This window comes from Pinus tabuliformis, chromosome Q (assembly GCF_031772625.1).
Source record: "Pinus tabuliformis cultivar Carrire ecotype Pingquan chromosome Q, CPIR1, whole genome shotgun sequence".
Classification (NCBI taxonomy): domain Eukaryota; kingdom Viridiplantae; phylum Streptophyta; class Pinopsida; order Pinales; family Pinaceae; genus Pinus; species Pinus tabuliformis.
The window spans coordinates 178,098,171-178,126,075 of record NC_142296.1 but is presented as its reverse complement, the minus strand read 5'-3'; the positions used below and the strand labels follow the sequence as shown (position 1 = coordinate 178,126,075).

At 39.3% G+C, this 27,905-nt stretch overlaps 1 protein-coding gene across 1 annotated transcript in view; it reads right to left on the bottom strand.

Moving 5' to 3' along the window:
- Window positions 1-27,905, bottom strand: part of TIM13 (translocase of the inner mitochondrial membrane 13) — a 69,344-nt gene that overhangs the window by 29,331 nt on the left and 12,108 nt on the right. The window lies entirely within an intron of this gene.

Below are 27,905 nucleotides of genomic sequence, written 5' to 3'. Positions count from 1 at the left end.
ATGGAGAGCCCTATGTTGCCCTATACGTAGCCCTATGGAGACCCCTACGCAACTCTATGGAGAAGCTCTATGTTGCCCTAACCGCAATCCTCCAGGTGATACAAAGGAAGATTATTCAAGCATGCCCTAGCCACAGCCATGGAGGAAGGAAGATCTTAAAGCAGCTTGTATGACATGGAGAAGAGTGCTGAAGGGTATACGTTGAAGTCTGTCCAGCAAGACATCATATGTTACGACTTTGTTGATAATAGTACAGTCACTTGGATGGAGAAAACAGTGATGATACATTGAAGCAGCATGATGTTGCAAGCAGCAAATATATTACAGCAGCATGTTGATGAAGGTTGCAGCATGAAGGGTACAGCGATGAAGTGTATCATAGCATAATGAGGGGCGGCACAATGGTGAGGTACAACAGTATAATATAGCAAGTTCATAGTGCTGCTAGTATAACACATTGGGACATTAGCATGATACTTAGTGCAGCAAGTATAGCTAGCATGCAAGGGACAGCAAGCATGCTAGGGACAACAAGCATGCTCGGGACAACAAGCAAGCAAGGGACAGCAAGCTAGCTAGGTGCAGCAAACACATAGGTCAGTATGGCAACATGGTGCAGCAATGGCACATGATGCAGTACAGTGATGGGTATCGTCATGATTGATGAAGTGTGATGATGGGTGCAACATGGTGCAGCACAGTGAGGCGCAACATGATGACGAGATGCAACACGATGATAGGTGAAGGAGCCACCTTTCAAGCAACATGACTTCAACTGATCTCATGTATCATCTTCTTAGAGATGATCAATGCTCTCATCTAGATAAGTCAAAGTGTTGACTTCGGTTGTAAATATACTCTCTCTCTCTCTCTCTCTCTCTCTCTCTCTCTCTGTTGAACTATTGAAGAACATATAAGAAGAATTGATTAAGGGTTTCCCCACATTGGGGTTTGTCCCTGGGCTAGCGCCACATTTTGTGTCCTCTTGTCTTGGCTTGTCTTCTGCGACTTATGTTTATGTTCTATCTGCAGTTTACTTTAATGTTGATGTGATTGCTAATCTAGAAAAGGTATTGAGCTAACTATGAAAATTGAAATAAATTGCTCTAAGCATAGAACATACCTAAACTTAACATCTGTGTATTGGGCAAGTGAATTTGATCTATGTACTCTCTCTCTGTTGAACCATTGAATAATAATAAGAAGATTTAATCAAAGGGTTTTCCCCTGGCATCCGCAAAATCTAGTGTCCTCTTGTCTTGGCTTGTTTTCTGCATATATTTTTATGTTTTATCTACATTTACTGTCAATGTGATTAAGTTAATGTGATTGCTACTAGAAATAATTGGAAATTGTCATTGCGTTGTTAAAGAAACATTGAAGTAAATTGTGCTAAGCATAGAACATACCATTGTTATCTAAAATTAACAAAAGGCCCCAAGCAGAGTGACAAAAACAATTGATTTGTCACAAAATTAGAGTAATTTCAATAGCCCTAGGAGCAATCTTTTGAAGACCCTGATAGTTTACGATAACAGCTAGAGGGTAGAATTATTTGACTTTATGGAGTTGTGTTGACTGATAGAGATTGAATGTTGATTGAACACTAGAGAGGCTAACCTTGTACTGTGATAATCAGTCAGTTGAAGAAACTATGTGATGGACTATCTTCAAGGCAGGAAGCAGTGCAAGAAGTAGTGTTGGACAAAAGTTAGGGTTGAAGTTGACTGCTTTTGACTAATATTTTTGACAAGGTTGTTTTGACTGTGTATTGGGCAAGTGAACTTGATCTATGTACTCTTTCTCTATTGAACCACTGAATAATAATAAGAAGATTTGATCATAGGGTTTTCCCCACATTAGGTTTTTCCATGGCATCTGCCAAATCTAGTGTCCTCTTGCCTTGGTTTGTTTTCCGCATATATTTTTATGTTTTATCTACATTTATTGTCAATGTGATTAAGTTAATGAGATTGCTATTGGAAATAATTGGAAATTGTCATTAGGTTGCTAAAGGGTTTTCCCCACATTGGGGTTTTTCCCTGGCCGCCAAATCTATTTCCTCTTGTCTTGGTTTGTTTTCTGCATATATTTTTATGTTTTCGCTGCATTCACTGTCAATGTGATTAAGTTAATGTGATTTCTACTGGAAATAATTGGAAATTGACATTGGGTTGCAAGAGGAACATTGAAATAAATTGTGCTAAGCATAGAACATACCATTGTTATCTAAAATTAACAAAAAGCCCGAAGCAGAGTGACAAGAACAATTGTTTTCATAAAATTAGAGCAGTTTCAATAGCCCTAGGAGCAATCTTTTGAAATGGCCAAAAGAATGACAAGTCAACATATTTGTGAAAACCCCAAGGACAATCATCTAAAAGGCAGTGAGAGGACTGACAAGTAAGTTTGAAAACCCTGAGAGTTTACTATAGCAGCTAGAGGGTAGAATTATTTGAGTTTATGGAGTTGTGTTGACTAATAGAGACTGATTGAAAAGGTCAACCAAGTTGTGTTCAAGGTTGATTGAACACTAGATTGGCTAACCTTGTACTGTGATAATCAGACAATTGAAGGAATTGAGTGATGGACTATCTTCAAGGCAGGGAGTAGTGCAAGAAGCAGTGTTGGACATAGTTTAGGTTGTAGTTAGTGAAGACCTCAAGTACATAATCATGGATTGTTAGGAGGCAGATTTGGAGCCCTAGTTCAAGAAGTTGTAGGATGAGCGAACTCAGTGATAAGGTGGTTGGTTGAGGAAGCTACAACAATAACAAGTAGTTGATGTAAGGGAAGTATGAGTACCTCTGACACAAGTTGAGGCTTGTTGATGCACTCCATGTTTAAGAGGAAATGAGCATGGATTTCTCCTCTCAAGTTGAGAGGGAGTACGGTTGAACACTAGTTTTCCCTGTGTCATGTACTAGGTCAAGACTAGTCGCCGTAAGTCTAGTGCATGCATCACGGATAGGGAGAATGGATTGAATAAGTAGGGTTCTCCTTATGTCAAGTGTTGTGACGAATGAGGATTAATGTCCTAAGTGAAGTACATGGACAAAAATAAGGAGAATGGTGGATTGGATAAGCATCTTGGACAGCCATTCTTGAGTCATGTACTGTGATAGATTAGGATGGAGATCCTAAGACAAGTAAATGGACTTGGATAAAGAATGGTCCAATGGATGGACGTTTCCTTGAGGGAAATGGTCCAGTGGAGGACATACTCCAGGTGTCCTAGGTGGAGTATGAACCTTGGTGAGGCAATGTGGTGTCAGGAATGCCTCCCAGCATTGAGCTCTGATCTTGTGAGAGATAGAGTGCACCTGTCAAGGCCTTGCTAGTGTGACAATGTTGGTTATGATGATGTTATCATCATTGATGCTTATCAATCTAGATCCTTTCTTATGGATGAGAATATTAGGATGAGTCATTATGAATACCTCCCTAGTTAACAGGAAGTGTTGGAAATTGTAACTAGGTTTCGGTCTTCATAATTACTTGAAGAAATTATTTACTTGTTGTAAAGAAAAAATTAAATTGTATTGTCCCATATGGACAATTGGAAAAAAAAAAAAAAAAAAAAAATATATATATATATATATATATATATATATATATATATATATTTTAAAGTGATATTTAGCCTCCCAATTGCTAAGTCGAATGTGCCCATTCATTTGTCAAAACAAGTATATTGGCAATGCAATTAGGCAGTGTTGTAAGGTAATAAAATTTGGGCTTCTGAAGTGACACACTTCAGGCTTCTAAGATGACACAGTTCAGACTTCTAAGTTTCTGTTGATAAGGAAAAGAACTATGGTTTTATCTCTTAGTAGGTCAAAACAATGGAAAAAATTCAAGCTTATGAAGACATATTTGGAGGACAGTTTGATGGCATCTAATAAGCAAAATGGAGAGCCGACTTGGCAATGGAAGGAACTAGTTACTGAATTGTATTTGACTTGGATTTCTCTTAACTATATAAGGAAATCATTGATGGGTTTTCCCCTGAGTGGGGCTTTTCCCTGACTTAGAGCCTAACTTCTTGTGTCTCGTCTCTTGTACACTATGCTCTTTAATATATTGCAAGATAAACTAACTAATGGAAAAGAACTATAATAATGTACACAAGTAATTATCATGTTTAAGAATTCACATTTTCACTGGAATTCCAACATGGTCCAAGTGTCTGATTCTCAACAGACATAGGAACATGATTTAGGAATTAGGGGGAAAGACATTGATGGTTCAAGGAACTCCAGGAGTGTTGTTGGGCATCACCATTTATGCAATTAGAAAACCCACTAAGAGAGCCCATGTTTCCTTAAGGTCAAAAAGTAGTTTAAGTAGGTCACTAAGTAAGGCAGTCAAGAAGGAAACTAGACCTAGAATGTTTGCAAGGGGAACTCATAAAAATCAAGCCACCTGCAAGGATTGCCATCTATCACTTGAAGGGTAAAGAAAATTTATGGTGGAAGCAGCTCAAGGAAGTAAAACAACTAGAGAATAACTAGTTAGTTCAGTTATAGCTACATGAGCTAAAAGGGGAATAATTAAACTAATGAAGTGTTACAATATGCAACTGCAATCAAATTCCATTTTGGACAACTCACCTGATGGAGATAATGATTGCATTAAATTCCTCTTTTCAAGAGGACCAAAATCAACCTAAGTATCACTCAAAACAGATAAGGGAAAGTGTACTTGTGAATAAAAGCCCACATGCACATTTGACAAGGTCAGACCTAAAGAAAAGTGGACACCCTTGGAAGGCTATAAATACAAGTGACCTCTACCTCATTTGGACACCATCATGAGACACTCTTCTTCTATCTTAGTTTTTGGCTTGAATAGGTCTGAGGCTCGTCCACGGAGGCACAAGTTCGCTCTGAGGTGAAATTGCAAGGTCTAAAGCTCACATCTTAGTTTTAGGGTTTTGGGCCACAGTTGCAGTGACAGCACAAGACGAAGTCAACCACAGTCGCTCGCACAAAATCTCCTCCGTGCGACTGGAGCCTTCCAGTCGCACAAGCAACTCTCCATCCATGTGACTGGGAGTTAGGGTTTTAGAATCACAATGGCTCGCTTTCCTCAAACCATATTTTACCCCAGTCGCTCGCATGTCACACTTAAGGGTGCAACTGAGCTGCTATAGTCGCTCGCTTGACTCCTTCATGCGACCGAGACTTAAATAATGGAAAAGATTTCGCCCACTTACCACAGGGTTCGACAGTTGACTGCAATTCATTACAGACTTCAGAGGCAGATTTTTGAGTATAAGCTTTGTTGGGTTCATTTATTGAAGTTGTAGTTGTTTTTGTTGGTTAGTTACATAGATGAATATATGGATCATTGTACTCTCTTTTGCTAAATCATTTGATGACAATCTAGGAAGAAGAAAAAATTGAAAGGGTTTTCCCCATAGTGGGTTTTTCCCTGGTTTTCGACCAGCGCTGATGTTTCTATGTGTAAATGTTTTTCTTTTATTGTTCCTTTGTGTTCCGCTGCATTGAAGATGATGATATTGTTCTTTTTGCATAATTACATATGTTGTTAAATTATGATGTAAATCTTAATAATGTTATGATGTTATGGGGTGAACTTAATGTGTTAATGAAGAAATGCAATTATCAATGCAAAGAACATTACAGTCCTATGAAAAATTAACATGGAATCAGAGTTGGGTTGAAGAAAAGTCATGGAGATCACCACCATGGAGACACCTTTGATGGAAGCAAGAAAAGATGGAGGAGACTTAAAAGAATTCTAGGGTTTGAAGATAACCTTAGGCAATTTGTATATTAGGGTTCGATGGATATTATGAAGTTAGAGCTTGAGAGAAACCTTGGTTTATGGCAGAGATTTGAGATATGAAACCTAGCATGGTCAATGTGAAGATCCTCAAGCACTTGTGACAAATTTGATGAAGCCCTAGATGGGATAGTCTCTATTAGACCTGGTCACTGATAAAGTTGATTGAAATAGTGAGGGCAACATTTTCATATAGACAATAGATAATGATGGCTCTTGAAGGTTGGTTCAAGAGGAAGAGGATCACCTCTCATTGAAGATAAGTTCTTTTCGATTTATGATGCTCCTTTATGTCCTTATTTTATAGATTTGATTATTACTTATGTTTCATGTCTATAAATTTGAGTATTTGCATGCTTCTAACTTCTTGATGAGATATGACAAGTGAATCCTTGTTGAGGATCATGGCTAGTGCAGGAAGAAGCATCTGATGAAAAGATGACAAAGTGCTACAAGTTGTCTATGTCAAATGAAAAGATGCACAGGTATTTGAATACTACAAGGTATGCATGGTATATTGTTTCAATGTTATGTTTCAACTGTAATATTGGATGGCAAGGTAAGCCCTAAGGTATGATGAGAATGTCTCCTTCTCAAATGGTTCATGCATGCATATGAAAGTGATTTGAATTCATGGTTCTTATGATGAAATGGTGCACTTGATATTGAACAAGTATCTTACACAATGAATTTCTTGATTCTATGAAGCTACTTGAAAATATTGATTTTTGATATAGCTGTATACTTTATATCTTGATCCCATGAAGAAGCTTGTCACCTTGATTCTAGTAGATGGCAACTTGATACTATTGATATCGTTTGTAAAAAGCATGGTAGCCATGACAATAGAAGTGTAACAATAGATTTATATTCAGGCTCCTTTGTTGACCATGGTTATGCTTTGATGTGATTAGTAATTATGGCATATGGTAAAATTGAATGCCCTGACTTGATGGACTGAAGAAGTAATGTTGTGATCATGATTCTTGAAGTATCGAGATTAGCTATTTGACACTAACCCTTGATGAATGATTGATGTAATGATGTCATAATGAAGTAGTTGATGCTAACATATATGACCATGAGGAATATGTGATATAGTCTTACCTTATGATCTAGCATATCTGCTAATGCATGACAATATTATAGTCAGGTTGATGACTTGAATGAAGATGACTGAAGTTGCTTCCCATTGAGAAGAAGAATCTCTCCATAAGATCCTTACTCTTATTACCATTGGCATTATTTGTATATTCTTTACTGTTGAAGTATGATTTATGGGCATGAATAGACAAATATCTAACATTGTTGATCTGCAGCAAAGTTCTGACTTGAGAAGAGAGAGTTTTTCCTTACTCTAAGCCTTAGTCGCACATAAGTAGGCTTACAAGGTGCCACTGTAGCCTCCCAACTGCTTCCAGGGAAGGCCTATGGGTGCAACTATGCCTGCAGGTCATAAGAATGAAGTTTTGTGTATAAAATCAAAAGTACACCTGAAAGATGTCAGTCTTACAGATGTTGAGCAGACAACAAAAAGATCTGTGAGCAAGAAAGTTTGAATGCTTACTATAATATGAATATGTAGACTGAAATTGTGGTTGTGGGTGACTAGGATACGCATGTAGATGTGTCATTATGATTGAAGTTTGTGCTACAAGAGTTTGACATGCTTTGGCTAATTGATATAGATGAGTAGCGTTTGGAGTTTTGACATGATGCTTACTTAGAACATTGACTTTATGTTGAGATATATTTTGGACTATAGATCTTTCTATGATAGCAAATTTGGGATTCGACCTGATGACTAATAATTTGATTTGAAGACTAATGATTTGCCTTGATAACAATATGGGCATAGTAACTTTCAGTGACTAATATTGGTATTTGATAATGGTTTTGTATTGGCCTCCTTGTTCTTAGCACAATAGTTGAAGTATGGACAGTTGTGATTTAGTGTGAAGTTATCACTCAATGAATGGATGGAACCTGCATAACTTATCCTTGGTGCATGCATTTGCATTTAGTGACTTATATTGCGATCATGAGAATGACTTGATTTGATAATTAAATGACAACTTGTTGCCATGATAATAGATGAAGTCATGACATGATGAGAGCTCTACCTACCACCTGGTCTAAAGAATGTGAAACAAATGATATTGATGAGTTTGATATCAGTTTTGATCTGACAGCAATGATTCGTGTAAGGCTAAGCATATTGTTTTGGTAAAGTGTTATGTTTGCAGAACGTTGTGTGTAAAGCAAGTTCCCCGATCCAGACATGTCCACATTTGATAGTTATCTAGTGAAGCTAAGAAGACATTTTAACGAGGCCACAATTTCCCCTGTAATCTGGCCAGAGTTGGCCAAATTCCGTCCGCCGAAAAAATTCCAAATTGTGTCTCCATTAATCTTGCCCAGTCAGCAAAAGTCAACCCAACTTTGACTACCTCTATCTTCCTCATCCGGACTCGGATTAGAGTGTCATTCGCACCGTTGGAATCAGGGCGACGAGCACTTCGATCTGATGTCAAGTTAATCGTCTTTCCACCACTTTGAATTTTGAGCCTTTTCCATGCCACTGGTGTCTAGAGATCCACCTGGATCAATCCTCCCCATTGAGGAGCTTTTGGACGCCAAAAGCTTTATCAGTCAATTGGCAAGTGAGGGAATTGTTCCCTCACTCTTTCTTTTTCCAGCCATTTTGCCTTGCTAGGGTGCATCCCCTTGAAACCAACTCGAAGGTATTCCACATCTCCTCGTCGTGAAGTCCTGGTTCTTCTGTCAAGGATGATATCTTCAGGTAACTCATCGAGGTACTCTAGTGCAAAGTCATCAACTGTAGGAACTGTGCCCACCTCTTCGGTGTCCATAATCAATGGTGGCTCATACAACTTTAAGTTTTCCACATTCACTATGGAGTACATTTTCATATATGTCGGCAAATCGAAACGAAAGGCATTGTTTCCAATCTTCTCCAAGATGGTGAACGGACCATACTGGATTGGTCGCAACTTCTTTCCTTCTCCCTTCATCCTTTCCTTGCTGATATGGAACCACACTTTGTCGCCCACTTGAAATTGATGGTCGACTCGGCGTTTGTCATGTCGAGCCTTGTACCGGGCTTGACTTTTCTCCCACTGCTCCTGTACTACTTGGTGAATCAACTGGATCCGCTAAATGAACCGTTGCACTTTGTCCCTGTCATCACGTCCACCGGAGTCATCTTCCCTTCTAAAGACCATATCAAAAGGATCTTTTGGTAGATAGCCAAAACATGTCTCAAATGGTGAACGATGCGTAGATGAGTGCACTGCTCGATTGTAGGAATGTTGCACATATGGAAGATGCTCATCCCACAACTTAGGATGTTTCCCACAATAGCCTTGCAACAAGTATACCACGGTGTGGTTGACAACCTCTGTCTGTCCGTTAGTCTGTGGATGAATATCGTGCTTCTTTTCAACTTGGTGTCCATCATCTTCCATAAGCTGGTCCAAAACTCTCAGAGAAAGCGAGAGTCCCGATCTGACACAATCGATATGGGCAACCCAAAATGGACCCAAACATGTTGAAAGAAAAGATAAGCAGTCTGCTCTGCAGTGATCTGCTTTTTACAAGGCATTAAAATACACATCTTACTAAAACAGTCAACGACGACATACAAATAGTCGTGACTTTTCCTAGACAAAGGCAAACCTCCTACAAAATCCATCGACACACTTTCCCATGGACGACTCGGAATAGGGAGTGGTGTGTAGAGCCCGAGTTTTCTATTAGAGGGCTTTGAAACAGAACACATCACACATCCCTTTACATAGCGAGTCACAATGTTCTTCATATGAGGCCAAAAACAAAATATTTGTACATGACACAGTGTTTTCAACACCAAAATGACCAGACACAAGGGAGGTGTGGGCCTCCCGGATTACATGTACCCTTTCTCCTATGGGTATGCACAATTTGCCAAGGTGATACAACAGTTTCCCCTGCAAGTGATAGTTGTCCACCTGTGAACCATGGGTTAGTTTTGCATAAATCTCCTTAAAGTCATCATTGTTAGCATATTGTTCAGCATAACTTTCAAAAGATAACGAAGCATTATGCAAAATAACAGAAGCAGAAATAGGAGGGCGAGATAGCATACCGGCCACTTTGTTGCTCATGCCCTTCTTATACTTTCTTACCATATGAATTGCTGAAGAAAACCCATCCACCTGAAATGACGAGATTGTTGCAACTTGGTTTGTGATTGAAGAAACTGCAAGGGCTGATGATCCGTATGGATGATGGTCTCCTTACCAATCAGGTAGTGTTTCCACTTTTTCACACTCTAGACCAAGGCATATAACTCCTTGTCATAAGTGGGATAGTTTATCACGGCTTGAGAGAACTTCTCTAAATGGTAACATATCGGCTTCTTTTGCTGCATCAATACAGCTCCCATGGCATATCCACTGGCGTATGTCTCAATCTCGAATGGCTGTTGGAGATCTGGTAAGGCCAAGACCGGTGCGGTGATGATCTTTTCTTTCAATGTTTCGAAGGACTTTTGCTGCTTTCCTCCCCATTGAAAGACTTGCTTTACACTTGTCAATGCGTGTAAAGGTGCTACAATAACAGAGAAATTGGCAATAAATCTCCTCCAATACTGTACTACACCCAAAAAGCTGCGAACCTCGGTTACACTAGTAGGCTTATAGGCCAATTTACAATTGCTTCAACTTTAGAAGGACCAATTTTTAGCTGACCATGACCAACAATATGACCTAGGTAAACCAAAGAGGTTTTTCCAAACTCACACTATGACAATTTTACATAGAGTTTTTCTTTTTTCAATACATCTAGCACTTTCTTCACATGGCATACATGTTCATTCCAACTTTTACTAAAGATAAGAATATCATCTAGATATACAAGAACAAATTCATCAATGAAAGGCATAAAGAGATCATTCATGACACTCATGAAAGTGGTTGGAGCGTTGCAAAGTCTGAATGGCATCACCATCCATTCGAACAACCCTTGTTTGATCTTGAAGGCGGTTTTCCACACATGCTGCTCTGCCATTCGGACCTGGTGATAACCACTACGCAAATCCAATTTGGTGAAATAGATAGCATTCTTTAATTGATCTAGTAAGTCATTAATACGAGGAAGAGGGTAATGATTTTTCACGGTGATTTTGTTTAGTGCTCGATAATCCACGCACATCCTCCTTGTGCCATTTTTCTTTAGCACTAAGACAATCGGTGAGTCACATGGAGAAGTGTTTGGTCTGATGACCCCTTGGTTCAATAGTTCTTGCACCTGCTTTTTGATCTCCTCCATCTCAATGGTCAACATCTTGTACATGCCAATATTTGGTAAAGGAGCGTCATGCTGCAAATGGATCTCATGTTGGATTTCCCTCTTCGGAGGTAATCCCCTTGGTTCCTGGAACATCTCATCATAGTTAGAAATTAATTCACATAATTCCTTTTTATGCACATGATCACAACCCTAGAAAGCATCGGATAATTCTGCATCTTTTCCCCTTACAACCATAAGCATGCAACCCTTACTGGAATTCACCAACCTCTTCATTTGTCATGCACTTACAAGGTTGGCATTGATTTTAGTTTGATGAGCCCTTACAATATATTCTACCCTATCTTTTGTGATTTGGTATTTGTTTTCATAACGGCAGAAGATTGCCTTTCTATCATATAGATATGGACTCCCTAACACCATGCCACAAATATCCAATGGTATCACATCAAGTTTTACCTCATCCACTAACTTAGAAGCGATCACAAATTTAACCTTGCATTGCTTAGTTACATTCAGTTTTGCTTTATCATGTAGCCATCCAAGTGGGTAAGGTTTTGGATGTGGTTTGGTTTCCAAGCCTAGCTTCTTTACCAAGGACTCTGAGATTAAGTTTGCTTGGGATCCAGTATCAAATAGAGTTTCCACTTTTGTCTGATTTATGATAACTCTAATATGAAATAGCCCAATTCTCTTTCGTTCATTAGGAAGAGAGTCATCTATTGAACTAGTGCCTTCATGTGATTCAGAATTAACATGAGGAGTAAGAGTACCTTTTGTTCCTGCTGCTGTGATGAATGCTTCAGAATCGGATCCAACGTCTTGCTGCACATTTGCCACTGTCTTCTGCTTGCCTTTTCTTCCATACTTCTTTAGTTTCTTTTCTGGGTATAGTTTCCAATAATGATCGTCGTCATGACCTTCCTTTTTGCAGTGAGTGCAATAAGGCCTTTCTCCTTCATCTTTCTTGGTTGATGTCGTCCTCTTCTCCTTTCCTTTTCCTTTCACTTTAGGTTTGCCATTTGGAGGTTTGAAAGGTGGTTTCTTGAAATGATCATCTCTTTCATTTTTGCCCATGTTCTCAAGATGGATGGCCTTTACACTGGCCAAGTCAATAGTAGTTGGTTCAAATAATAATAATAAATGTCTAAGGTAACTATGTAATGATCCAATATACTTAGTTACTACTTCAGGTGAGGCAAGTGCAATGCCCAAATTAAGTGCTTGTTTTCTAAATTCCTCGGTAAAGCTTTGAACATCCTGACCTCTGCCTTGCCTTAAGTATTGCCAATCCATTAAGGCTTTTCGTTTATAACCCAAGGGATAAAATTATTCCTTTAATAGAGAAATCAAACTAGGCCATGAGGAAAGAAGATTACCCACACTCTTACTGCTTCGCAATTTGCTCTCCAGCCGGACGAGAGCGGTGCTACTCAGCCGAAGAGAGGCCAGCTGAATCTTTGCCTCGTCCTCTTCGATCTATTGAATCCTGCACTAGATTTCAATCTACCTAATCCAGTTGTTAAGCTTTTCTGCATTACTTTCACCATTAAACATGGGAAGATCAAATTTGACATCTAATTTAAAGAAAGGTTTCTTAGATGCATCCCTTGAATTTCTATGATGATGGTGATGAGAGGAAGAAAAACTTTCACTCGTGGAAGGAGAAGGAGGGGGTTCTTCTCCACCATTTCCATGCACTGAACCTTGTTCTTCTAGATTTCTCTCTTCTACTTTCTCCAACCTTAGAAGCAACTGACCAACATTTTCTGCCATTATATAGAAGGTTTTACAGAAATTGCGCTCATCTTCATGACGAGCCTCTTCATCTGCCATGTTTCTCCTTCGATGTGCAAGCCCCGCTTCGAGATTGAAAGACTTTAGTTTCCCTTCGCCTCTTCGGAGCTTGTTTCTTGTTAGCATACAAACATGCAATTCACATCTACAAAGACCTGCTCTGATACCACTTGATCCAAGATCTTTTGCTTATAGATGTATTAAATAATTACATGCATAAATTGTAACTTAAACATAGAAATTTAATGTGCACATGAGAGAAGAGGAGAAACACATCAAAAGCATGAAAGAAGACAACAAAACTTGATAACGGAGTTCGTCCAATTTGGACTACGTCTCCGAGCCCTGCTCGATCAATGGGGAGGCCTTCATTAAGTGGCATGAAAAAGAAGAGTACAAGCATCAGTTACAAAAAGAAGTTTTATACCTCCATACTGAAAAATGGCCGAAAAATGCAAAACTCTGATGTAGAAACGGACAACACCATTGCATTTGTGGCGTTGAGAAATGCTGAAACCATATAAAATTTGTCAAAATCTGACAAAGTAAAAATCTGATTCACCTGCAAAATAACCTACCTCGAACTACATGCGCTCTCCTCTCTGCCTCGGCGCACTGATGAACTAAGTTTAAATAAAAAATGGGCTGGCGAACTTCTCAAGGACTCCGTTAGGCGGAGTGATTACTAATCCATTTATTACAGAGGAGGTCAGGCTGTCAAACCCCGCCCCCTCCCTTTTTTTACATAACAGAATTATTAAGTGGGAAGGGAGGTCGGGCTAGGCCCGCCTTGGGCGGCCCGCCCACCTCACCTGTCCCTTCTCCTTCTGTGTTGTATCCTTTAATTGGGCGGTGGTTGGATGTTGGGTCCACGCCCCAAGGGGCGGCCCACGCATGTATGGTAATGACCCCGCACAATGGTTCCGTGGTATGGGGGGAGAGGTCGGGGGTAGTGGCCTAATACATTATTTTGATAAGGTTTTTTTTTAATCATTTTTTTGTTATTAAAACAATATGGCGGATTTTAAAAATCTTGATTTTTGACTGAAGGAGACATTTTAACGAGGCGACAATTTCGCCCGGAATCTCGCTGGATTCCGTTTGCGAGAAAAAGTCTAAATTGTGTCTCCATTAATCCTGCCCAGTCAGCAAAAGTCAACCCAACTTTGACTACCTCTATCTTCCTCATCCGGACTCGGATTGGAGTGTCGTTCACACCATTGGATCAAGGCGACAAGCACTTCAATCTGATGTCAAGTTAATCGTTTTTCCGCCACTTTGAATTTTGAGGCCTTTTCATGCCACTCATGTCTGGAGATCCACCTGGATCATGCTCGCATGTCAGGCTTAAGGGTGCGACTAAGTTGCTATAATCGCTCGCATGAATCCTTCTTGCAACCAGGACTTAAATGATGGAATCTCAGTTGATCGAAGATTTTTCTCAGTGACCATAGGGTTCGACAGTTGACTACAAATAGTAACAATTCATTAGACTTCAGAATCAATTTTTTTAGTATAAGCTTTGTTGGGTCCAATTATGGATATTGTAGTTGTTTTTTCTAGTTAGTTACATAGATGAAGATATGGATCATTGTACTCTCTTTTGCTGAATCATCTGATGACAATCTAAGAAAAAGAAGAATTTGAAAGGGTGTTCCCCATAGTGGGTTTTGCCCTAGTCTCCATGTGTGAATGCTTTTCTTCTATTGTTCCTTTATGTTTCGTTGCATTGTTGATGATGATATTGTTCTTTCTATATAGTTGCATATGTTGTTGAATAATGATGTAAATCTGAATGATGTTATGGGGTGAACTTAATGTGTTAATGAAGAAATGCAATTATCAAAGCAAAGAACAATATAGCCCTATGAAAAATTAACATGAAGGAATGTCCCATCAGTATAAATGGGCTAGATACATATACATATTTAAACATAATACCACAAGGATCATATGATTGCCTAATTGACATGGATTGGATGGAAAAGCATCATGCAATACTAGACGGTTACAACAAAACATTTACTTGCCTCAATGAAGGGCAACAAAGGCAATTGCAAGGAATACCAAGGCCAATTTCTATTGAGGAAATATTAGCTATGCAAATGAAGAAGGATTTACGAAAAAAGGTGTTAAATTTATGCAGCGCACATGAAGGAGATGGCTAAGGATCAAGCACCAAGCTTGGGTAACCATCCAATATTTAAGGAATTTGAAGATGTGTTTTCAGAAATTCCAAGGTTACCACCTAAAAGAGACATTGATTTTCTCTATAGACTTGATCCCTGGAGCTGCACCGATGTACAAAACACCATATAGGATGAGCACAACAGAACTGAAAGAGTTGCAAAAATGTAGCTAAAAGAGCTCTTAAGAAAAGGGTATATACACCCAAGTGTATCACCATGGGGTGCCTCGGTCTTAGTTGTTAAAAAGAAGAATGGTACACTAAGATTGTGCATTGACTTTCGTCAGTTGAACAAGGTCACAGTCAAGAATAAGTACCTATTGCCCAAAATGGATGATTTGTTTGACTAGCTCAACGAAGCTAAGGTATTTTCTAAAATTGATCTAAGATTAGGGTACCATCAGGGAAGGATTAAGGAAGAGGACATCAGTGAAACAACATTTCAAACTCGATATGGGTATTACAAGTTCATAGTGGTACCATTCGGGCTACTATCTAATGCAATAGGTGGTTTTAAGTGCCTCACAAATGGTATCTTCCGAAATTATTTAGATAGGTTATTATTGTGTTTTTGGATGATATCCTCATATATCCCAAAACCGAGGAAGAGCATGAACAGCGTTTAAGGATGGTGCTTTAGGTACTTCGAGAGGATTAGTTATATGCCAAACTCAGCAAGGGCTCATTTTATCATAAAAAAATTCATTATTTGGGTCATATTATTTCAGAAGAAGGGATAACAGTGGACCCAACAAAAATTAAAGCAATTAAAGAGTGGCCAACACCCAAAAATGTGGCATAGGTAAGGTCTTTAATGGGTTTAGCAAGTTATTACAGAAGATTCACTGGAAGGTTCTCGAGGATAACCTATCATATTACTTCCTTACAAAGGAAACGTGCACAATTTGACTAGTCTCATAAATGTGAAGATGCCTTTCGACGTTTAAACCAGTTGTTAACAAGTGCACCACTATTGAAGATAGTTGATCCAGATGAAGACTTTCTTGTGTGCACAAATGCATGTAAAGGACTTGGAGGAGTTTTCATGCAGAACGTGCACGTGATATGTTATGAGTCCAAAAAGCTCATGAAGCATGAAAAGAATTATGCCACTAATGATCTGAAGTTGGCATCCATTAAACATGCCTTGAAGATGTGGAGGCATTACCTCATGGGAAAGAGTTTTTAGTTAAGAATTGACCACATTGGGTTAAAGCATTTGTTTGGATAACCAAATTTAAATGCCAGACAAATCAAAAGGTTGGAATTTTCGGTTGATTGGGATTTTAAAATTAAGAACATAAAGGGGAAGGAAAATAGAGTGTTTGATGCACTCAACAAGAAGGTGCAGGGAATGCATGCAACAACCATAACCAATGCAAAATATTTAAAAAACAGAATTTGAGGTTGGGAATTCAGATCAACAATACATGGAAATAAAAAGCAACCTACAGCAAGGTGAATGCAGCGCAAATACAAGGATTATGAAACGAAAGAAGATGGAGTTCTTTTATATAAAGGCAAGATCTGTATCAAATTCTCATAAGCTAAAAAATTTAGTGTTGAGTTAGATGCATAGAGTGCCTTATGTTGGGCACCCAAGGTATCAAAAGATAATCTCAGCAATCAGAAAACAATACTTTTGGCCAGGTATGAAAAAAGAAGTGACTAATTATATAGCCAAGTGCGTGGAATGCTAAAAGGTTAAAGTTGAGCATAGGCACCCAGTAGGGTTGCTACAACCAATACCCATTCTTGAGTGGAAATGGGAAATTGTTTCCAAAGATTTCATTACAAATCTGCCCAAGACAGAAAAGCAACATGATTCCATCATGGTTGTGGTAGATAAACTCACCGAGGTTGCTCATTTCATTCCAAAAAAAGTCAACACATAAGGTAGCCAATGTTGTTGATATTTACATGAGGAAAATTACCAGGCTGCATGGTGTGCCCAAGGCAATCATTTCAAATAGAGACCCCAACTTTATGTCTAATTTTTGGGTAAACTTATTTAAGGGATTTGGGACTAATTTAAATTTTAAAACGGCATACCATCCAAAGTTGGATGGTGAAACAAAAAGAGTTAAACAAGTTATTGAAGACATGTCAAGGATTTATGTGATGGACAAACCATCAAAATGGGAAGAATATTTTCACCTAGTGGAGTTTGTTTATAATAATGAGTATCAAGTATCTTTGAAGATGAGGCCGTTTGAAGCCTTGTATGGTAGGAAATGTTGGCAATTTTGTGTTGGCATTGATGTCAACAATGATCTACTAATGCATTGTTTGGCAGAGCTTTAATATGACTATCTAATAGATTTCTTATGCAAGACAGTGTAAGTATGAAGACTCTAATGTTGAATGTATAACAACTGATGATGCAGGGCATCATTTACGTTAGCGTGTCCTATCAAGTTTGTGTAATTACACTAAGAAGTATTGTACAAATTGCATAAAATATGCTAGGTGGTAGCTTGTAGCCCACGTAGATGTTGCCAAGGAGTGAAAACAAAAAAATTACATTGTCTAATGCCTCAAAAAACATGGTCTCCACTGGTGTTATTCTCTTGTGGTTTTGCATCAACTTGATTCCCATCAAGTTTTCCATAGTAAATCCCCCCGGTATTGAGGAGTCGACTTGACTCAGTCAAGAAGATCGTTCGCTATATAATCAAATGATGCTTGGCACTCGTGAGGTACGTGTGCAATTCAGGATCAAGTATTCCATGGTGTTTCTCCTCTAATTTGATGCGGGCATGGAAGGAAGATTTGTTTTGATGTGTTCATATGATTAATGGTGGTGTCTTCTTTGATCTGGAGCAATCAAGCACAACACATCATGTGATCCAAAAGATTTTGGAGTGGTTTGAATGGTGTCTTTCCTTTGTTCTAGTACAAGTATGAATAATCAATTTGGTGCAAGAATGAGTTATTAAAGCAAGGTCGTAATCCAATGCGTTGATGAAAATAAAGGTACCAAAACATTATAAAGTACTAGGAGGCTCATTAATTGAGGGGGACCACATGAGGGAGGGGCTCAAGTGGGGGACTTGATCTCATCCATTAGTCTCATGGGCTGAGATTTAATGCTAACCCTTGATTTCAAGGGTTAGCATTCTCCTCACTTTAGATGACAAAAAGGGAAAGAGGAGAAAGAGAGGCTCATTTTATTCCCATGAGACTTGAGGAGAGGAAAGCGGGAGCAAGGAGGAAGTTCTAATTGCAAAGAAAGAAGGGCAACGTACAACTTTAAGAAGAACGTGAGTTTTCTCCCTTTTATCGACATGCATCCCGAGAGTTTTGGGCTAGGATTTTGGGCAGAGTCTCCAAGGATTTTTGGCTGAGATTTAAGCCAGAAGTCATTGCAAATTTGTGGAGGAGCTGAGTGTGATACTCAATGTATTTCTTGTGTAATTAGGAGTTGTTCAAACCTCTGATTCTTCAACCACAGTTCAGTCAACAGGGTCAAGAATCTAGGAGAGAATCAGCGCAAATTTTGGGGGATCTAGAAGCATGTTTTTTGAGGCAGTGTAGAGGAAAAAAATTATGAAATAGTTCTATTGTGCCTGGCACAAAATTCTAGGCACTATCAGTGGTTTTTGTGCACAAAATTCAAGGCATATTACAACCGTGTTTATAAAGGTGTGGGGGCTCAAATTTCTATGTAACTTGGCAGTGACTTCATCAAGCAAAAAGGGAGATAAGTTTGATTTTATCTCTGTTGTATAAATTTTCCTTAAGAGCAATTAAATCCTCCTTTAGAACTGGTTTTCCCCTTATGGGCTTTTCCAAGGTCATTAGACCAAAATCCCTATGTAAAAATTGTGTGTGTGTGCTTGCATTTAATTCTTGTATCAATTGTGAAAAGTCAAAAGAGTAGTCTTATGTTTCACACTGAATGCATGTTTAACATTTATATCAGCTACATGTAATGTTGGGTTTGGGCATTAAACTTCATGCAAAAAACTTGAAACTAGGTTGGGTCTACAGTAAACAAAAAAAAATTACATGGTATCAGAGCCTAAGGGGGTTCAAGTCTGAAGTTTTCATCAACTGATAAATGAGACCAGCAAGCAAATTTCTGCCATATTAGTGAACGGCAATCATATAAAACCTCATTCGAAAACCCAGAGATTTGTTGGTTGAGAGGGAGGAAGATTGCCTAGTAACATATTTGCTCCTTTGTGTTGGTTGTGAGGGTCATGGCCACTGGTTTGAGGGTGGAGGACAGATTGAGTGGGTTGGGCCCTGAAAAGAGGATTTTACTTGAATTAGTTGAAGAGTGGGACATGGTGGAGAGTCTTGTGCAACCTCATACTGATCCAACTCAATTGGTGGACTTCAACAAGAAGAATGTGAAGGCAAGGAGAATCATCCTTGATGCCATCAAAGACCACCTATTCCCTCATGTGACAGGAATGAAGTTTGCCTATGAGATGTGGGATTCCCTTGTCACATTACACCAGAGTTCCAATGAGAACAAGAAGATGGTGTTGAGGCAAAAGCTAAGAAACACCAAGATGACCAAGATCGACAGTGTGACCTCATACCTCACCAAGATCTCACAGGTGAAAGATGAGTTGGCTACCGTGGGAGAGGCTATCCCTGAGGACCAGTTGGTCAGGATTGCACTAGATGGTTTCACCCAGAAATGGGATGGATTCATACATGGCATTGTGGCGAGACAACATTTTCTATACTGGAGGATGATGTGGGATGATTTCATCCAAGAGGAGTGCCAAGGCTAGTGGTCAGTGTGGTGGGAGAGGCTATCCCTGAGGACCATTTGGTCAAGATTGCACTAGATGGTTTCACCCAGAAATGGGATGGATTCATACATGGCATTGTGGCGAGAGAGCATTTTCCATACTGGAGGAGGATGTGGGATGATCATCCAAGAGGAGACCAAGAGGAATGCCAAGGCGGGCAGTCAGTGTGGTGGAGGAGATAAGGAGGACAATGTTGTCCTTGCAACTGAGGGAAGAAGGCCAAGAAGAGGTTTTCTAGTGGAGCTAAGCAGAAGAAGGGGAAGCAAAAGGTGAAGGAGAAGGACATAAGCAAAGTGGAATGCTTTGCTTGTGGGAAGATCGGTCACTCTAGTTTTAGTGTCCCAACAAGAAGGGCAAGAAGAAGAAGGGAGTTGTAGCTTCAGCAGAGGACGAGTTCACTTCCAAATTTAACACAAAGTTTGCCTTAGTGGTGAGTCTAGCCACTCATGTCACATCTTTCAGTGTGTGGTTGGTAGACAATGGAGAATCTTGCCATATGATTGGAGTGAGAGAGCACATCACGAGTCTTTGAGAGGATGATATTGACTTGGAGGTTGTGCTTAGAGATAACTTCAAGGTCAGAGCAGCAGGAGTGGGGACAATATCATTTGAGAGGGAGTCATTACCTCCTCTAAAAGTGATAGATGTTCTTTAAGTTACCAGGCTAAAGAAAACTTGATATCAGTCTCCGATATTGAGGACAGGGGGTATGAGGTGGTGTTCCAAGGAGAACACCTTAAAGGATCTAGTATCGAGTATACTCGTGCAATTGGAGTCTGCAACGGGAGGCTATATAGGTTTATGTTTCAGCCTACTAGAGCCTTGGTGGCACAGACCAACAGCAATGGGTTGTGCGAGATATGGCACAAGAGGATAGCCCATTTGCACCATGGAGCTGCATTCAAGATGTTGAGGGCGAGGGTTACTAGTTTACATGAGTTCAATATTGAGCATCTGTTATGCATATAATTCATAACAAGTGAATAAATAAAACAAATATAAATATTAAATAATCAAATATTAATTACGTTAAATAGTCATTAAGTTAAGTGAAAAGGCATGTCTAAAAAGACATGCCCATTCACGAAAGGACACCTACTTAGGTATATAAATGCGGGTCCTCATTGTAACATTCATCACTTATACATACATACATACATATATATATATATATATATATATGTTATTAAATACCTCTTGTGTAATTTTACGACATCAAGTCAACAAGCTATCAGTTTTTATGCTTCAGTGTCATGAAGTATGTAGGGGGTATGCTTTGGGAAAGTACACCAAGACACCTTTCCCGAGCAGTGACAGCATAGCTGCAGATATCCCAGACATGGTACACTCTGATGTTTATGGTCCTATGTCTCATGTATCATTGAGTGGGTGCGACTACTATGTGATTGTCATTGATGACCACTCCAAGGAGACCTGGATTTTCCTTCTGAAGACCAAGGATGAGGTCTTGAAGATGTTCCAAGAGTTTAAGGCTCTTGAGGAGAACCAAACGGGGAAGATGATCAAGGTGTTGAGATCAAATAATGGGGGTGAGTATACTACCAAGGAGATGAGGGAGTTTCATAGTAGCATGGACATCAAGAGGGAGTACATGGTGCCTTATAACCCCCAGCGGAATGGGGAAACAGAGAGGAAGTACAAGGCCATATTGGGTGTAGCTAGAGCTATTTTGCATGATTAGAGATTACCTTTCTTCTTGTGGGCCAAGGCGTGTAACATTGCAGTGTATTTGCAAAACAAGAACCCACATAGAGTCTTGGGGAGCAAGACTCCTAAGGAGGCTTTTTCTGGGAAGAAGCCTGAGACTGGGCACATCGGGATTTTTTTGGTAACCCACTGCAGAGAAGTGTATCCTAGTGGGTTACAGTGAGACTAGCAAAGCCTACCATATATACATTCTTTCACTCAGGAAAGTTGTCATAAGGCAGGATGTGAGATTTGAGAAGAGGGCCTTGAGGAGGTCTCGGGAGGTTGAATGAGTAGAGCAGTAGGCTCCTCAGCAGGGGGCCACACCATAGATATCAGGATCTTCAAGTGGTACACCAGGATCAAGAAGATCACGTTCTTCAGGGGTGACAATTTTACAGAGTATGATATCACCGAGTGCATGATCTCATAGTCCAGGATCACCACAGACCACAGGAGGGCCTTCCTCGTCAAGAGGAGAGGCTCCAGATGAGGACTTTCCCATTCCAGTTGAGGAGGCTACTATAGGGAAGAGGGAGCCAAGATGGCTTCGCGAGACCCTAAAGGAAGCACAGGAGGCAGTGGGGAAACCCAAGTGATCAGTGAGGGAGAGCAGACCACCAGAGAGGTTGAGTGGTTATGTGGCGGATGTCATGTCAAACTTTGAAGCTTTAGATCCCAAGTTCATGTTCATCTATGGCGGATGGAAGAAGTTGCTTTAGATCCCAAGTTGGTGAACCCCACCTTGTATCGTCAATTGATTGGTTCCTCGATGTGTCTGGTCAACACTAGACCACATATTTGTTTCACAGTCAACATATCGAGTCTTTTTATGATGGACTAGACTATGTCAGGGCATAGTGGACTATGGTCTAGACTATGTCAGGGTGATGGAGTTGGATTGATTGGTTGCACAGACTCGAATTGGGTTGGCAATGCTAGTGATAAGAAGAGTACTTTTGGGTGTTGTTTCTTGTAGGGCTCAGCAGTTGTGTCTTGGTTCAGCAGGAAACAAAGGTCAGTGGCACTGTGCAGCACAGAGACAGAGTATATGGCAACGAGTCAGGCAAGTTGCGAGGAACTTTGGCTTCGTAAGATGCTACATGGGTTATTTGTTCAAAAGCTGAGACCATAGTTTTAAAAATTGAAACCAACGACTGGACAGGTCCACCTATCAAACCGAGTTTCAAATTGGGACTGGTCAAATCTCAATGAACCAGTCTTTAAAAAAATACATGAAAATAATAAGTTTTAATGAAAAAACTATTTTTAAGATTTAAAACCATGATTCCAAATCAATAGAGATAAAATATGCAAAGTTTGCTCATCTATATACAAAGAAAGGTGAATATATCACATTGGCACCGACTGCAATACATATCAGCAACATAATACATAATCAATGAGGCTATAAATGGCCTCTAGAGTCCAAAAACAACATTATAAGCTATGGGGTCATTGGCCTACTACAAGTCTACATATCAGTGATCAAAACGATCACTCCTCATCATGATCAAACTCATCACCACTACTAGACAAGGGATCATGAACATGAGATTCATAAATAATCTGGCTAAGTGTTTGAGGACTCCTAAAACTCCTCTGCAACCTTAGCATAGTGGTAGTAGTAGTAGCAAAAATAGACATCAAAACTACAAATCACTGATGAATGATCACTCATGAAACTCATCACTTCATCACTGATTCAGCGCTACTAAAAATGGGATCATAGGCAAGAGATACATAAACATTATCTCACTCAAAGTCTTCAGACTTGGATTTCTCAACCTTATAATATGATAGAAATTGAAGTTTAGCATTCGTAACTAGTGATTTTGGTTTGAGTGAAGGGTTCATCTCCTTAGCCTTATAATGTGATAGAAAAAGCTTAACATCCCTAACTAATTATTTTCCTTTGAGTGAAGGGTACATTATTGTTAAGGCCATGGTAGAGGAGTTCAACAATCAATACCACCAACATCAACAAAGTTCAAAAATCAATGCCACCAATATCAATGTTCCTAAAGGGCTTTATGCTCTTGATCAAACGCCAATCTCATACCCTCGTGCATGATAGAATCAAATGAAAACATTGAAAACCCCCAAACCATGAAATCCTGCAAACCATTAAGTCTGTTGAATTTTGAGTGGACTCTAAAATTCTAGTTTTTCCATATGAAATCCAACGAGGTTGAAACCACTCTCAAACATCCCCAGTCATTTCATGGTAATGTTAAAAAATTAAGTAAAAGGATGAAAATGAAAAATAAAGGAAATGTCACTTTTACTTTAAGAATTTAACATTACCATTTGGCATTGATTGCTTGCTAGGGTTGATATGTGTGAAGCAAATGAGAGGGGAAGCATGCTTTTCTTAGACAGGTTGTTTTTGGAGGGAAACAACCCCAAATTTCCCTCAAAACAACATCAAAACTTACAAAACTGCAGTCTGTAGGGTTTGTAGCTGTCATGGCAATTAACCAGCCGGTTTGGGCTGGTTTTTGTGGTTTTTTGGCGAAATAGGCCCATAAAACAGGTTTTTTGTCCGGTTTGACCCGGTCGTCCAATGAATCGGGCAATTTGACTGGTTTCCAATTCAAGCCAACTAGTTTTTAAAACTATGGCTGAGACCAACTATGATATACTGTGACAATTAGTGTTATATCAAACTCTCTAAGAATCTAGTATTTCATGATTGGTACCACTTCATAAGATACTAGGTTCAGAGGGTAGTTGTGAAGCTTGATTATATATCCATTAATGAATAGGTAGCAAATATTCTCACATATTTTTCAGAGACAGAATGGGAGTGGTGAGAAACACCCTCCACAATAAGAGGGAGTGTTGAAAATAAGGGTACCAAGGAGGTCTTCCTAAGTGCATTTGTCCTTTTGGCCTAGGAAGACACTTTAATGACTTTTAGTCTAGGGGCATTGTCATGGAGTAGAGTTACTTTTTATGGGTGATGTACTATGTACTTTAATATATTAAAGTCACAAGTGTTATAAAGTGACTTTATGAGAAAAGTACAAAGTACACTTTATAGTATTAGATGATGAAGGCAAGTTCATTTTAGAACCAAAAGGAATTGTTACCACCAGGGAAAAGAAATTACTATCTCAAGTAATTAAAGAGTACCTTATCCAGTGGAAGAATCGACCAGAAGAAGAAGCCTCTTGGGAGACAAAAGCATTTCGTCAACAACACCCGTCGTTACGTATGATTTGAGGACAAAGCATCTTTTCAAGAGGAAGGCAATGTTATGTAAAAATTTAAGAAGTTGTAATTATAGGTTAATTAGGCAAAAGGGCATGATCAAAAGATCATGACCTTGCACCAAGAGGCACCCAAGGCAATATATAAGACACAATAAAAATATATATTTATGTCTATTATTGAGCTGTATGCTCCAAAGAGTACATAGAAGGCTCGTGAGGGCGATGGAACTCCTCGAATCCATAATTTTGTTGGTTGGAGGCTACCGGGTTTAGTAACTTGATTGTGTGAAGACCTGGAAGAGAACCTGGTAGACCCGTGAGGGTAATGGAACTACTAGAACCCATGGGACTACTGGTTGGAGGCTGTCAGGCTTGGTACCTTGGTTGGCGGTTGTTGGTACTGAGCTTGTACTAGGATTTGGGCGAGTTGATGCCCATGGAGTCAAAGCCCTAGATGAGGGGTGACTCGTTGAAAGAAAACGAATAGCATGGTTTGGTGGAACGTCGAAGACCTGCAACCAATTGGACAATTAAAAGATAAGTATTATCTTCTATATTTATTCCCGCTGCAAATGTTATATATGTTAATGAAACGTATCTATACGTTAACTGAAAGAAGATAATTATGATATTAGTATGCATTGCATTATGTAAATTATCAAGTAAGAATTTCCCAAAAAGGGGGAATAAATCGACAAGAGGTCGAGGTATGTTACAAGATGTCCCAAATAACTCATGATGTGGTCTCTATTGATTTTTGCCCATGTTGTTGCCTTGGAGGACAACGAAATTTGGCATGTTGCTTCTATTCCATAGAGAGATTCCTTTATATTCACAGGTGTTCATCATTCATTATAAATCAAGATGGTGTGATAACATGGATGATAAGTTCTTTATAGATGATAATGGTTGATTAAAAGATTGTGGCAAGTAGACATTTGGTAATTGCATAGGGAGTCAACAAGTAACAATCTAAACACTTTCCTAGTAAAGAGGGAATGTTAACTTTTGAGGTTACTCTAAAAGTGTTTACACCATGCTTGGAGTGCTTCATAATATTTGGGGTAAATGGTGTATGGTCAACCCCTAGTTGTCCAAGAATGATTAGCACATGATAGATAGTTGTTGATGGATTTGCAAAATTGATAGCTTGCTCCATGGATGCTTGACCTCAAATGGTCGCTAGCTTAATGTTCTTCCCTTAGGAATTAGAGTTCTCAACAGTTTGGTGGATGCCCTTCTTGGGACCCCAAGAAAGATACACTTGCTTAGAGAACACCCCACATGGGATGAGGAGCATTGTGCAACTTTGAGGAGGGCATCAAGGCCTATATGGCATGTGGTAGATTGGATTCCTATTCAAAGGAATGGAGATGGGGACATAAGGAGCTTCAACAATTTTCACACAAGGATTGTTGACCTAGTGGAGTATATTACTTAGAAGGTCAACGAACTCTGTGAAGGCTTGATATGGAGGGGATGTGAACTTACCTTGCATAACTACATCACCTTGTAACCATTATTTTGCATAACATTTCCTTTGACACATGTACTTTACAATGTACCATATCCCTTATGTTGGCCTACAAGTGCTCATTGTCTAATGCCCACATTGTATTGTTTGTCTCCCTTACTTCTCATATAAATAGAGCAATGAGAGAGTCGCTAACTTAGTGTTCTTCCCTTGGGAATTAGAGTTCTCAAGAGTTTGGTGGACACCCTTCTTTGGGGCCCCAAGAAAGATAACCTTGCTTAGAGAACACCCTACATGGGATGAGGAGCATTGCGCAACTTTGAGGAGGGCATCAAGGCCTATATGGCATGTGGCAGCTTGGATTCCTATTCAAAGGATTGGAGATGGGGACATAAGGAGCTTCAACAATTTTCACACAAGGGTTGTTGACCTAGTGGAGTACATTGTTTATAAGGTCAACGAACTCTTTGAAGGCTTGATATGGTGGGATGTGGACTTGCCTTGCATAGCTACATCACCTTGTAGCCATTATTCTGCACGACATCTCCTTTGACACATGTACTTTACAATGTACCATCTCCCTTATGTTGGCCTACAAGTGCTCATTGTCTAATGCCCACACTGTATTGTTGGTCTCCCTTACTTCTCATATAAATAGAGCAATGAGAGAGTCTTTCCATCAATATATATTCATTCACTCACTTATATTCACTCTTGTGACTAGATGTGACCTAGGGGAGAGTGCACAATAGCCTCTCTCTCTCAATAGCCTCTCTCTTTGTCTCTCGCGTCATTATGGTTTCTTAGTTTTCAAGCATTTTTAAGGTTTACAGTTAGGGTTTATACTTTAGTTATTGGAGATTTTGTGATAATACTCTAAGGTGGAATAGTAAAGAAAAGGACGTGAGGACATCTTGCCTTGGAAGGTATGTTGGTATAGTTATGGACCATTAGATCTTCATGCTTCCTTGTTCTTTGTTGATTTGCCTTAGGTTTTGCAAAGCTGGAAGGATTTGTGCTAGCCTTCAAAGAAGGCTATGGTATGCACATGTACTTCATCTTGAGCATATTAATGAAGGTTCCAGCACTCCAAAACTTTTGCAACTTCCAAATTTGATTTTCAACTATATATCAGTGTTGCACACATCGCGATCGGGATTTAATCGACGCCGGGAAAAAAGCGGAAAAAATCGTTAAAATCAGGAAAAAATCGGAAAAAAGCGGGAAAAAATCGTTTGGCACAAAAATATTCATTTTTTTTCAATTTTTTTCAATTTTTTTAATATCTAAACCATCTACAACATAAAATAACTACATTGACACATAAATATGATAAAAAAACTAATATATAAGATGTTTAATATCATTTCTAGCGCTAAAATCACACATAACATTGAATCATGTCCTGAATAGTAAGTCCTGAGTCCCAAGTCCAACTCAGCCTCAAAATATCAACAAAAAATATGATAATGTATCTCATCATGTCATAATGTCATATACAATAAAATGAAAGTCTAATCCTATTGATTTCCTCTGCCCCTCTTGCGAGAAAATGGCACAACTTTCTCTTTCCCTCTAGATGTAGAAGCTGGTGCCTGTGGTGGTGGAAATGGCAGTGGAGTCTGACG